The sequence below is a fragment of the Schistocerca gregaria genome, chromosome 3, assembly GCF_023897955.1.
Source record: "Schistocerca gregaria isolate iqSchGreg1 chromosome 3, iqSchGreg1.2, whole genome shotgun sequence".
NCBI classification, from domain to species: Eukaryota; Metazoa; Arthropoda; class Insecta; order Orthoptera; family Acrididae; genus Schistocerca; species Schistocerca gregaria.
Window position 1 is genome coordinate 297,967,863 of NC_064922.1, and position 13,415 is coordinate 297,981,277.

Genomic DNA, 13,415 nt, shown 5'->3' on the forward strand with positions numbered 1-13,415 from the left:
AACGTTAAGAAGCTAATGCCGTAGTAAAGTTAAATGGGTGGTTGAGCTCCGATGCTGTACTTTAATTGTCTGTAGTAAAGCTGATGTAAAATGTTTAGACATCTTCACTTAACAACTATTAAAGTAATAAAATTGCTAGCAGAGTATACAGAGTGACATGTACAGGGTTCAAGGAGGGTATACAACAGGTACAGGCACCGAACTCCGCCAAATATACGTAAAACAGGTGAGATTGTGTAGTGAAACAACGAAATAAATTCGTCTGTCGAAAGGACAAGTTCAGGCATTTATATCACACTTCAATAATGCAGATAATTTTTTTTGACTTGGGAACTTTATGTCGTAACTGCGGTGTAATGGTGAATTACTCAGGTTTAATTGTTACACTCTCTGTCAAAGGATGAAACGAAAAACTGATACAAAATCTTCAAGAAAGACCTTCATACACTGAAGAGGCAAAACATTATGATCACTGGCCACCGCGACGTTGGATTTTGCCTGATGTCGTTGCAGGCAAGTGACGCGGCAACGGAAGTATGTAACCGGAGCAGAAAGGACGCGGGACCACCCTAGCAGATATGGGCTGCAAATGGGGAAATCCAGTGAGATAAGTCACTTTGACAATGTGCAGATTATTATTGTGCAAAGCCTGTGAACGAGTACCTCGAAGACGGCGAAGCTGGTCGTATGCTCACGTGCCACTGTCGTGAACACCACTGCTCACTTCGAACATGGATTTCGGCAGGAGACCACCCCTATGTACTCACATGTTGACGCAACAACATTGTCATTTACGACTGCAGTGGGCAAGGGACCATCGGGATTCGACCGTCGATCAATGGAAACGTGAAACTTCCTGGCAGATTAAAACTGTGTGCCGGACCGAGACTCGAACTCGGAACCATTGTCTTCCGTTGACAAGTGCTCTACCATCTGAGTTACCCAAGAACGACTCATGCCCCGTCCTCACAGCTTTGCTTCTGCCAGTACCTCGTCTCCTACCTTCCAAACTTTACAGAAGCTCTCCCGCGAACCTTGCAGAACTAGCACTCCTGGAATAAAGGATATTGCGGAGACATGGCTTGTCCACAGCCTCGGGGGTGTTTCCAGAATGAGATTTTCACTCTGCAGCTAGGTGTCCGCTGATATGAAACTTCCTGGCAAATTGAAACTGTGTGCTGGACCGAGACTCGAACTCTGGACCTTTGCCTTTCGCGGGCAAGTGCTCTATAATCTGCGGCAAAGGACCTGAGTTCCGGCACACAGTTTTAATCTTCCAGGAAGTTTCATATCAGCACACACTTCGCAGCAGAGTGAAAATCTCATTCTGGAAACATCCCCGAGGCTGTGGCCAAGCCATGTTTCCGCAATATCCTTTCTTTCAGGAGTGCTATTTCTGCAAGGTTCGCAGGAGAGCTTCTGTAAAGTTTGGAAGGTAGGAGGCGAGGTACTGGCAGAAATAAAGCTGTGAGGACGGGGCGTGAGTTGTGCTTGGGTAGCTCAGATCGTAGAGCACTTGCCCCTGAAAGGCAAAGGTCCCGAGTTCGAGTCTATCGGGCACACAGTTTTAATCTGCCGGCAAGTTTCATATCAGCGCACACTCTGCTGCAGAGTGAAAAATCTCATTCTTCAATGGAAACGTGTCGGCTCTTCGGGTGGGTCACATTTCGAGGTGAACGGCGGCTGGAAACCTACAGCGCACCACAGACGCCGGTTGGCGGCTGTAGTATTATGCTATGGGAGACATTCTCCAGTTCTTGCATGTGACCTGTGGTAGTAATCGAAGACACACTGACAGTTGCGTTCCTTCGTGCTTCATGTCTCCTCCGACGGCGACGTCATCTTTCAGCAGTATAATTGTCTGCGTCTCGAAGCTAGACCGTGCTACAGGGGTTTAGAGGAGCATTATAGTGGTGTCTCGGCTACCAAATTCGCTTGATGTAAATCCTGTGGAACCCGCCTGCGTCACTATCGGGCTTCGTCACCACATACGCAAAACAGCGGCCGTTATTTACTCGGATTACTTGATCTGTGTACAATCCCATATACCTGTACAAACCTACTAGAAACTGTCGGATCCCTGATACGCAGAATCAGCGATGTATTTCGTTCCAAAGACGGACAAATAAGCTATTGAGTAGATGAACATAATGTTTTGGCTCATCAGTATATGTTGTATGTGTTTCTAATACTGTGGATGGAAGCAAAACTTAAGAAAAATCAAGACACTTTCATGGGTTTTGTTGACTTAGAATACGCACACCACAAAGTAAAATGGTACAAGACGTTCGAAATTCTCAGAAAAGTAGGAAGAAGGTATAGGGAAGGATGAGTAACATACAATATGTACAAGAGCACGAAAGAGAAATAAGAATGATAGAGCAAGACCGAAGTGCACGGATTAAAAATGGTGTCGCACACAGGTGCAGCCTTCAGTCACTACATCGATGAAGGAATGACATAAATAAAAGAAAGTTACAAGGGTGGGCTTAAAATTAGGGGTTAAAGGATATCAATGATAAGATTTGCCGATGACTTTGCTATCCTCAAGGAAACTGAAGAACTGCAGGACCTCTTAAATGTAATGAACGATACAAGAAGTACAGAATGTAGATTGAATGTAAACCGCATAAAGTAACGAGATTATCGAGAAACTCGACATCACGATTGGTCTCCATGAAGTACACCATGTTAAGGGATTCTGCTATCTTCGAAGCAAAATAATAAATGTCTGACGAAGCAAGGAGAACATACAAAGCAGGCTAGCGCAGGAAAATAGAGCATTCCTGCCTAAGACAAGTCTACTACTATGAAACATAGGCCCTGCAGAAGAAATTTTTGATGTAGGTTTGGTGCACAGCAGTCCATGGATGTAAGTCATGGACTGTAGGGAAATAGGAAAAGAAGAGGATCAAATTGTTTGAGATGTGGTGTTACAGAAAAGTAATACACTACTGGAAATTGAAATAAGAACACCATGAATTCATTGTCCCAGGAAGGGGAAACTTTATTGACACATTCCTGGGGTCAGATACATCACATGATCACACTGACAGAACCACAGGCACATAGACACAGGCAACAGAGCATGCACAATGTCGGCACTAGTACAGTGTATATCCACCTTTCGCAGCAATGCAGGCTCCTATTCTCCCATGGAGACGATCGTAGAGATCCAGGATGTAGTCCTGTGGAACGGCTTGCCATGCCATTTTCACCTGGCGCCTCAGTTGGACCAGCGTTCGTGTTGGACGTGCAGACCGCGTGAGACGACGCTTCATCCAGTCCCAAACATACTCAATGGGGGACAGATCTGGAGATCTTGCTGGCCAGGGTAGTTGACTTACACCTTCTAGAGCACGTTGGGTGGCACGGGATACATGCGGACGTGCATTGTCCTGTTGGAACAGCAAGTTCCCTTGCCGGTCTAGGAATGGTAGGACGATGGGTTCGATGACGGTTTGGATGTACCATGCACTATTCAGTGTCCTCTCGACGATCACCAGAGGTGTACGGCCAGTGTAGGAGATCGCTCCCCACACCATGATGCCGGGTGTAGGCCCTGTGTGACTCGGTCGTATGCAGTCCTGATTGTGGCGCTCACCTGCACGGCGCCAAACACGCATACGACCATCATTGGCACCAAGGCAGAAGCGACTCTCATCGCTGAAGACGACACGTCTCCATTCGTCCCTCCATTCAGGCCTGTCGCGACACCACTGGAGGCGGGCTGCACGATGTTGGGGCGTGAGCGGAAGACGGCCTAACGGTGTGCGGGACCGTAGCCCAGCTTCATGGAGACGGTTGCGAATGGTCCTCGCCGATACCCCAGGAGCAACAGTGTCCCTAATTTGCTGGGAAGTGGCGGTGCGGTCCCCTACGGCACTGCATAGGATCCTACGGTCTTGGCGTGCATCCGTGCGTCGCTGCGGTCCGGTCCCAGGTCGACAGGCACGTGCACCTTCCGCCGACCACTGGCGACAACATCGATGTACTGTGGAGACCTCACGCCCCACGTGTTGAGGAATTCGGCGGTACGTCCACCCGGCCTCACGCATGCCCACTCTACGCCGTCGTTCAAAGTTCGTCAACTGCACATACGGTTCACGTCCACGCTGTCGCGGCATGCTACCAGTGTTAAAGACTGCGATGGAGCTCCGTATGCCACGGCAAACTGGCTGACACTGACGGCGGCGGTGCACAAATGCTGCGCAGCTAGCGCCATTCGACGGCCAACACCGCGGTTCCTGGTGTGTCCGCTGTGCCGTGCGTGTGATCATTGCTTGTACATCCCTCTCGCAGTGTCCGGAGCAAGTATGGTGGGTCTGACACACCGGTGTCAATGTGTTCTTTTTTCCATTTCCAGGAGTGTATATATTAGATAGACTGATACGGTAAAGAGTGATAAGGTTCGGTGCAGAGTAGGTGAAGAAAGGAACATATGGAAAACACTGACGAGAAGAATGGAACCAGAAGAAATGTAGAGGGTAAAAACTATGGGGGAAGATAGTGTTTGAAACACATCCGACAAATAATTGAGGCCGGTCGGAGTGGCCGAGCGATTCTAGGTGCTACAGTCTCGAACCGCGCGACCGCTGCGGTCACAGGTTCGAATCCTGCCTTGGGTATGGATGTGTGTGATGTCCTTAGTTTAGTTAGGTTTACCTAGTTCTAAGTTTTAGGGGTCTGACGACCTCAGCAGTTAAGTCCCATAGTGCTCAGAGCCATTTGAACCATTTTTGAAATAATTGAGGATGTATTTGCAGGTGCTACTCTGAGATGAATAGGTTAGCACGAGGGAGAAATTCGTGGTGGGCCACGTTGAATTAGAGTGTGTATGCCGTATATAGTCATTAAGTATATCAACACAGCGAGTGAGTCTCACAAAATAATGATTCAGTGCTCGTTAACGAAAATATACATTTTGTATGTGGTGTGAAATGAATCACTAACAATAACTGTTTGATGAATTTTCTGTCATTAACAAAGCCACAGCCGATTTTGGCTAACTTAGGATTGGAACAATGTTCGTACTAGTCCGAAGTACCATTCTCCAAGATGGCGGCGATGACGTCATTCAAGATGGCGGCCGTGACGTCATTAAATATGGCGGATTTTGGCGGGACGTTTGAATTTTGGCGGCAAAGTGCGACACCCCCTCCCAAAGAAAAATGGCGCGAAGATCATATTCCAACAAGATAATGCACCACACCACTCTTATTTTTACTAAGCAAAGAAAATCTCAGGAACATAGGACACTTGGCCTACATCCACTAACCTAAGCATTCGTGGGAAGAAAGGACTTGTCTTTATTATTGCGCCACTGGGTCTGGACTCCATAGGGCTTAGTTCATATCGTTCACCACGAGCTCCAGAGCCCAAATAACTTAATTCTTATCGTGGCCACCAGAGGGTGCTACCTTGACGTCGGGTGATGACACGAGATCGTCTGCTCTCTCTCTCTCGCTCATTATAACCGGACACGCGCCACTTCAGCGGCCCGTGAGCGAGCGGCCAAGATCTTTATACTCGCGCTGGATATAGCCTTCTCTAAGTATAGCTAAAGTAACATCCACATCGGTCACCTAACCTGTTAATTAACGAATTACTTAATTCCATTTTAATTTTAATCGTATTCAATACGTGAATTAAAACTTTCAATATTCAGTGATCAAATGAGAAGTTATACATTTTCCCACTATGAATGCAGTGTTCTTTAATGACCTACCACCGTCACCCGTACAATGCTACGCTCCCATTGGCTACTGCATTAATCACGTGATTCAACTTCATAGAACCTAGGGCTTGGAATCAATTTTCGCCAGTTCCACACCCACTTGGACTTAGAATCAAATAGTTAAAGTCTCTACCATGACACTCAACCCAGCACCAGGTCCCCTTACGACACATGTTGGTCGGCTAACGTGTACTAACGTGCACTGACGTATACTAAAGTGCAGAGCGTATCACATCATCCAAGATGGTGGGGCGAAATGGGGTGAAAACTGATCTGAACACAAGTCTTTATTTTGAGTCGATTTTCTCCACCACAAGATATAGACTCCAACTGACCTAGTACACACTACTGCCACCATATGGTGCTGTCATTCCTCATGTGATGTAATCCAAGATCGTGGTCTGGAGGGGAAAATGGTGTGAAAATGACTCAGACCACGCTGGGCTGCTGGATAGAGTAAGGAAGAAGTGCACTCTATTTATTTTCGAACATTTTATTTAGCCATTTAACATATTTATCACACTCACTCTAAATGTGCTCGGTGTCACAATATACAGTCTGCAGACATGCAAACAACTCCGAATTTTATGAAATAATCTCAGTACAGACCTGCAAACCGCTCCTAAATAATACAACACAGTGATGTGTAGACACGCTAAGAGCTCATAAACTGTCAAAATAGCGCACATAACAACCTAAAGACCTGCTCGCAAAATACTGTGATCAACGCTCGCAAGCACACTGTCCATAGGACCGCGGAGCGATGCGGCCGTCGGTAGTCAAACCACGGACATATCCCCGCTCGGGTCCCGCAAGCATGAGGTGATCACATCCCTTTCATACTTCATTTCTGAGAAATTCCTATACGTGTTCACCTAGACACAGCTCCTTGTGAGATAGGCCAGGGAAGCGAGGTCTGCTCCACCCGCGAGCCGCTGCCACCGAACGCATGTGAAAAATGATTCTATACTGTCTTCGTTGTACCTAGTCACAGAAGTCCAAGGCGCACTCACACCAGTCTCATATGCGAGACATCTCCATGAACCTATTGTCTTTACCGCGGATGACAGAATAGCACAGTACTCTCCTAGTGCGACATGACACACTGATTTAACCACACTTAACTACCTAGCATTGGGGACAAGGGCTTAAGCAAGGAAGTTTTCTATCTCCTGCACTTTTTACTGTTGTGATGGAGGGAATGAATATGGTAGTTAAAGATATAGTAAAAGAAAAAGACAAAAAGATGATTTTTCACATGACATGGTAATATGGGGTGATAAAGAGGTAGATTTACAGTTACAGCTTGATGCGTGGAAGGAAATAATGAAAAGGTATGGATTAAAAATAAATGAAGATAAGAGTGAAGTAATGGTATTTGGAGGAGAGAAAGTGATCAACGGAAATATTACCTTGAATGGAGAACCCCTCAAAGTGGTAGAAAGTTTCACTTATTTAAGGAGTGAAATATCTAGGGATGGAAAAGTAGCTAACGAAATTAATAGGAGGTTACAGAAGGGAGGCAATTTCTACCTAACAATAAAACACCTGATTTGGAATAATGAAGTTTCAGAAACAGCAAAACTCCTTATGTATAAGAATTATTACATCCCTATTGTCACCTAAGGTGGAGAAACATGAACAGTGACAGAAAGGGACTGGAGCAGACTGCAAGCAGGGGAAATGAAATTTCTCAGAGCAGTTAAGGGAAAAACAAGAAAGGACAGAGTAAGGAATGCAGAGATTACAAAGGACCTGAAACAAGAAAGTATGAGAGAAGAAATTGAAAGAAAGAGATTAAGATGGTATGGGCATTTTAAGAGGATGTATGGGCAGAGACTCCCCAAAATTATGGAAGAACTAAAGATGGATGGGAAAAGACCTAGAGAGAGCCCAAGAACACGGTGGAAAATGGGAGTGAAAATATCTGTAGAAAGGCGAGGTGTGACCTGGCAGCAAGTGGAGGAAGGTAAGTGGTGGGAGGACCGAGCCAAATGGAGATTCATCAGCACTCAGACCCGGCAGTAGCTGGAGCGGGATTCGAATATAGATAGATAGACATACAACTACCTTGCATGACTGACGCAACACTGCCAACTACAAACACATAATTACAAACTCGTCTAACAAAATTCCCACTTTCACCGCCAGGCTTTACAGAAACGACAATTACGCCATGGTCAGCGTTCTCGATAGAAGATGGCTGGGCGGGTAACGATACTGCACTGTGCTCACAAAGTATGCCTTAGAATTATTGCCTGGTTATTTTTAATCGGGGACCATTCACGTGAAGTTGGCACTGTTATTTTCTGTCTAGTCTCGGCTATTGTCGTGCTCTAGAAGAGACGAGTCGTCACAGCGTACGCGACGCTAAACACTCGAGTAGCAGGGGGAAAGTGGAGACCGAGTGCCGCCGATCCTTCCAGAGGAGCGGCTGCGGTCGGAGGACCAGATGTACCGGCGGCACCTCAAAGGCGCGGCCGGGCCGCCACAAAGAGAAATATGAGTGATGGCTGCCGCGCGCCGGGATCGGGACGGAGATCAAACGCTGACATTAGTAGCAATATTTTGATGTGGGCCGCGTGATTTCCAGGGACTCAGCAAAGGGGCAGGGGGGGGGGGGGGGAGGACCCAGGGACTGCCGTCCCCACCACCGCAGGAGGAGAGCAGAGAGGGGGAGGGAGAAGCGGCGACTGGTGCGTCAGAGACGACGGATGGCTGGATCCGGAGGGTAGGAGCGGCGGAAAGAGACGGAGTATGTAGGAGGTGGGGCTTCCCGCCGGAAGCTGACAGAATCCCTGCACTGCGTACGTGTGGATGTGCGCCTGTGTGTCTGTGTACCAGGCTAGCTGTTTGCAGTTTTGCCACAGACAAACGACGGGACATGAAAGCGTCCGTTCACACACCACTGCTACTGTGTGCGGTGCGGGCTCTCTTGAAGCGACCGAAACGCTGGCTGCGCCTGCCGTCTGTATTTTTAATTTTCCCTCCTCTACCTTCTCCTGTGTGAGGCCATGTTGGGAAGTGAGTGATATGTTTTGGCTGCTTCAAAAAGACCCCAATTCCCGGAACACCTCAGATGACTGTGGCTGTGTGTGTGTGTGTGTGTGTGTGTGTGTGTGTCTGTCTGTGTGTGTGTCCATGTCCGCGTGTTGGACCCCTGGGTCCGTGTGTCGGCGCGCGCGCGCTCGCCGCAGCAGTTAAAAAGATCTTTCAGAAGACTCAGAGTTGACTTGGGAATCACACGCGCCCGGCAGAGGAGAAACAAACAACAGTTTAGGGGGAGACGCCCTGCCCCACTCTCTGTGATACCCGCCGCCTGCGATGCTGGCGGATCTCTTTCTGCGACGCTTCTGCTCTGCACACAGCCAAGCGACGCCGCAGCACTGAAATCCGTGTTGCCATACGCCACTCGATACCTTCATCTCACAATGACGTATCTGACGTAACCGTGGAATAGTTTTAAAGGAAACGGCGCCATCATTTTCCTTATATAAAATTTTAATCACTTTCAGCTACTTCATCAAACATCAGACAGAAAACATCTCCGAAGTTGTACTAATTGCTTTATCTGAGAATTACTTTGAACAGTTAGTTCATGTGCCCACACGAATTGTAAGTGGTAGAGAAAGCACACCTGACCTCTTAGCCAAATATTCAAATGTGTGTGAAATCTTATGGGACTTAACTGCTAAGGTCACCAGTCCCTAAGCTTACACACTACTTAACCTAAATTGTCAGCCGGCTGGAGTGGCCGAGCGGTCCTAGCCGCTACCGTCTGCAACCGCGCGACCGCTACGATCGCAGGTTCGAATCCTGCTTCGGGCATGGGTGTGTGTAATGTCCTTAGGTTAGTTAGGTTTAAGTAGTTCTAGGCTCTAGGGGACTGATGACCTCAGAAGTTAAGTCCCATAGTGCACAGAGCCATTTGAACCTAAATTATCCTAACGATAAATACACACACCCATGCCCGAGAGAGCAATCGAACCTCCGCCGGGACCAGCTGCACAATCCACGACTGCAGCGCCTGAGACCGCTCGACTAACCCCACGCGGCCCTCTTAGCCAGAAATAATCATTATCTAATAGAGAGCGTCAAGACAGATACAGGGGATAGTGAACACAAGATCATTGCAGCGAGGCTCAAAAGCACATAAACCAAAACCACTAAAAATAAACCCTAAATATATATATTTGAAACAGTAGATAAAAATTCGCTTGATGCCTTCCTAAGAGAGAGTTTCCATTCCTTCCAAGCTAGTTATGTAAGTGCAGACCAGATATGACTCAAATTCAGATACACAGTATCGACAGCATTAGACTCATACCGCATAAGTTAATGAGAGACGGGATTGATCCACCATGGTACACAAAAAACGTCACAACACTGTTGCACAAGCAACGAAAAAAGCATGCAAAATTTAGAAGAACGCAAAATCCCCAAGACTGGCAAAGTTTCACGGAAGCTCGAAATTTAGTGTGGACGTCAATGTGAGATGCTTTTAATACTTTCCACAATGAAACATTGTCTCAAAATATGGTAGAAAACCCAAAAGAGATTCTGGTCGTATGTAAAGTACACCTGTGGCAAAAAACAGTCAATACCGTCACTGCGCGACAGCGATGGAAATGTAACCGATGATGGTGCCACTAAAGCGCAGTTACTAAATACAGTTTTCCACAATTCCTTCACGAAAGTAGATGAAGTAAATATTCCAGAGTTCGAAACCAGAACAGCATGAGTGACATAAAAGTAGATATCTTAGGTGTTTCGAAACAACTCAAATCACTTACGATAGGCAAGTCTTCCGGTCCAGATGGTATATCAGTCAGGTTCCTTTCAGACTATGCAGACGTAATAGCGCCTCTCTTAGCAATCATATACAACCGCTCACTTGACGAAAGGTCTGTTCCTACAGACTAGAAAGCAGCACAGGTCACACCAATATTCAATAAAGGAGTAACTCATTGAACTACACTCCATATCACTGACCTCAATTTGCAGTAGGATTTTGGAGCATGGACTGTACTCGAACATTACGAATCACCTTGAAGAAAATGACTTGATACATAGCCAACACGGATCGTCCTTGTGCAACACAGCTAGCTCTTTATTCCTGTGAAGTAATGAGTGCTGTCGACAAGGGATCTCACATCGATTCCATATTCCCAGATTTCCAGAAGGCTTTTGATACCGTTCCTTACAAGCGACTATTAATCAAATTGCGTGCTTATGTAGTATCGTCTCAGTTGTGTGACTGGATTAGTGATTTTCTGCCAGAGAGGTCACAGTTCATAGTGACAGATGGTAAATCATCGAGTAGAACATAAGTGATATCGGGAGCTTCGAAAAGTAGTGTCATAGGCCCTCTGCTGTTCCTGATTTACATAAATTATCTAGGTAATAATCTGAGCAGCCCCCTTAGATTATCTACAGATGGCGCTGTAATTTACCGTCTAGTAAAATCATCAGACGAACAATTCCAATTACAAAGTGATCTAGAGAGAATTTATGTATGGTGCGAAAAATGGTAATTGGCATTAAACAAAGGAAATTGCGAAGTCATCTACATGGGTACTAAAGGAAATCCGATAAATTTTGGGTACACGATAAATCGCACAAATCTAAGGGCTGTAAATTTGATTAAATACCTAGGAATTACAATTACGAACAACTTAAATTGGAAAGACTACATAGACAATATTGCGGGGAAGGCGAAACAAATACTGCGCTTTGTTCGCATAATACTTAGAAGATGCGACAAACCCACTAAAGAGACCGCCTACATTACAATTTTCCGTCCTCTGCTGGAATATTGATGCACGGTGTGGCATCCTTACCAGGTAAGATTGACGGAGGACATCGAAAAACTGCAAACAAGGGCAGCCCGTTTCGTGTTATCGCCCAATGGGAGTGAGGGTGTCACTGATATGATACGCGAGTTGGGGCGGCAGTCGCTGAAACAAAGGCGGTATTCTATGCGGTGATATATATTTACGAAATTTCAATCACCACCTCTCTCTTACGAATGCGAAAATATTTTGTTGACCCCCACCTACGTAGGGAGAAATGATCATCATAATAAAATAATGGAAATCAGACCTCGAACGGAAAGTTTTAGGTGTTCCTTTTTCCTCACGCGCCATTCGAGAGTGGAGTGGTAGAGAAGTAGTATGAAAATGGTTCGATGAACCCTTTGCCAGGCACTTAAGTGTGAATTGCAGAGTAACCATGTAGATGTAGATCTATCATTATTGCAAAAATTGTCCTTTAAAAGAGCAAAAGCGATTAATGAAATTTTCTCGGATTGTCAGCCGCGTCGTGGCGTCTTCGTCTTCAAGCGAAGATGACAAGTAGAAAACTAGTCGGAGCGTTGCGACAGGTTTGGCCTGAAGATGGCGTGTAGGATACCGGTCGAAACGTTGCGACAGGCGTGACACGAAGAAGACTAGTAGGAAACTGGTGGAAACGTTGCTATAACAGGACACCACGCTTGGCTGATAACCCGAAAACATTTAATCAATGAAATACTGTGAATTCCTCTGTAGCAAAAGAGATGTATCCAGTTGTTCAGTTTCACTTTCCATGTTCTTTACTTGACACTGGATGAGCCAAAAGAAGAAAAAAGTGAAAAGTCAGTAGATTCAAATGGTTTTGGGCCTATGTAAATATACTGCATGGCCGCGGGTATACCGTACCTACACTGTCAGTTTTCTTTCCAATCCCGTTCACCTATTCAACTAGGGGCAAATGGCTTTTTATACATCTCCGTACATTCCCTGCTGCTCTTGTCTCTTACTCATGATCCGTAAATGAGATATAGGTTGGTGACAGCACAGTGGTGGTACTCTTCTTCGAAATTATATACTGTAAATTTACCCTACCGGGCTTCTCAAGACTACGTCGTTTTTCTTCCAAGGGTTCCCATCAAAATTTCTCTAGCGTTTGTTTGCTGTCTGTTGTAGTCCATACTTGTTAAGGACTCCAAACACTGGAAGAATATTCTAGAACTGGTCGCACTAGCCTTTCGTTTGCGATTTCTTTTACAAAAGCACTGTCCTTTTCTAGAACCCCTCCCGACGAATCTAAGTCCTCCAATTGCCTATCGTAATACTGATTTTCGGTCATCGTCCCGTTTCAAATAGATTCGTAGTATTACCCTTTACACAGTTACACGATGTGATACCCTCGAGATACCATTAATCTCCTTTGTTATAGCCATTACCTTGCATTTAACCCACGTAAACATAGTTGCGGTTCATTGCACCAATTCCAAATTTTGTCCCAAAAGTCATTCTGCTCTCCCTTCCTTCATACAACTGCATCCTCAGCGAGTAATCCTACACTACATCTGATCATGTCTGACAAGAGTGAATCCAAGCAGCTGCGGCCAAGTTCTCGCCCTAACACAATTTATAGAAGCAGAGTTACAGAAGAAAAAGAAAACCTCAGTGATATTTATTGACCTCACAGCAGTGTATGACATCGTGTAGCTGGATCGATTAATGTATCTGCTAAATAAAACTGTTCTAAGCTGAACGTTCACAGCATTAATGGGAAACATCCTTAAAACCCGGCCTTTTGAAGTAAGCAGTGGAATTACTATAACATAAAGAACGTTCTCCTACAGGGCTTGGTTGTGGCCGGGCTTCAGTTTAGCTTGTACGCCAGTAACACA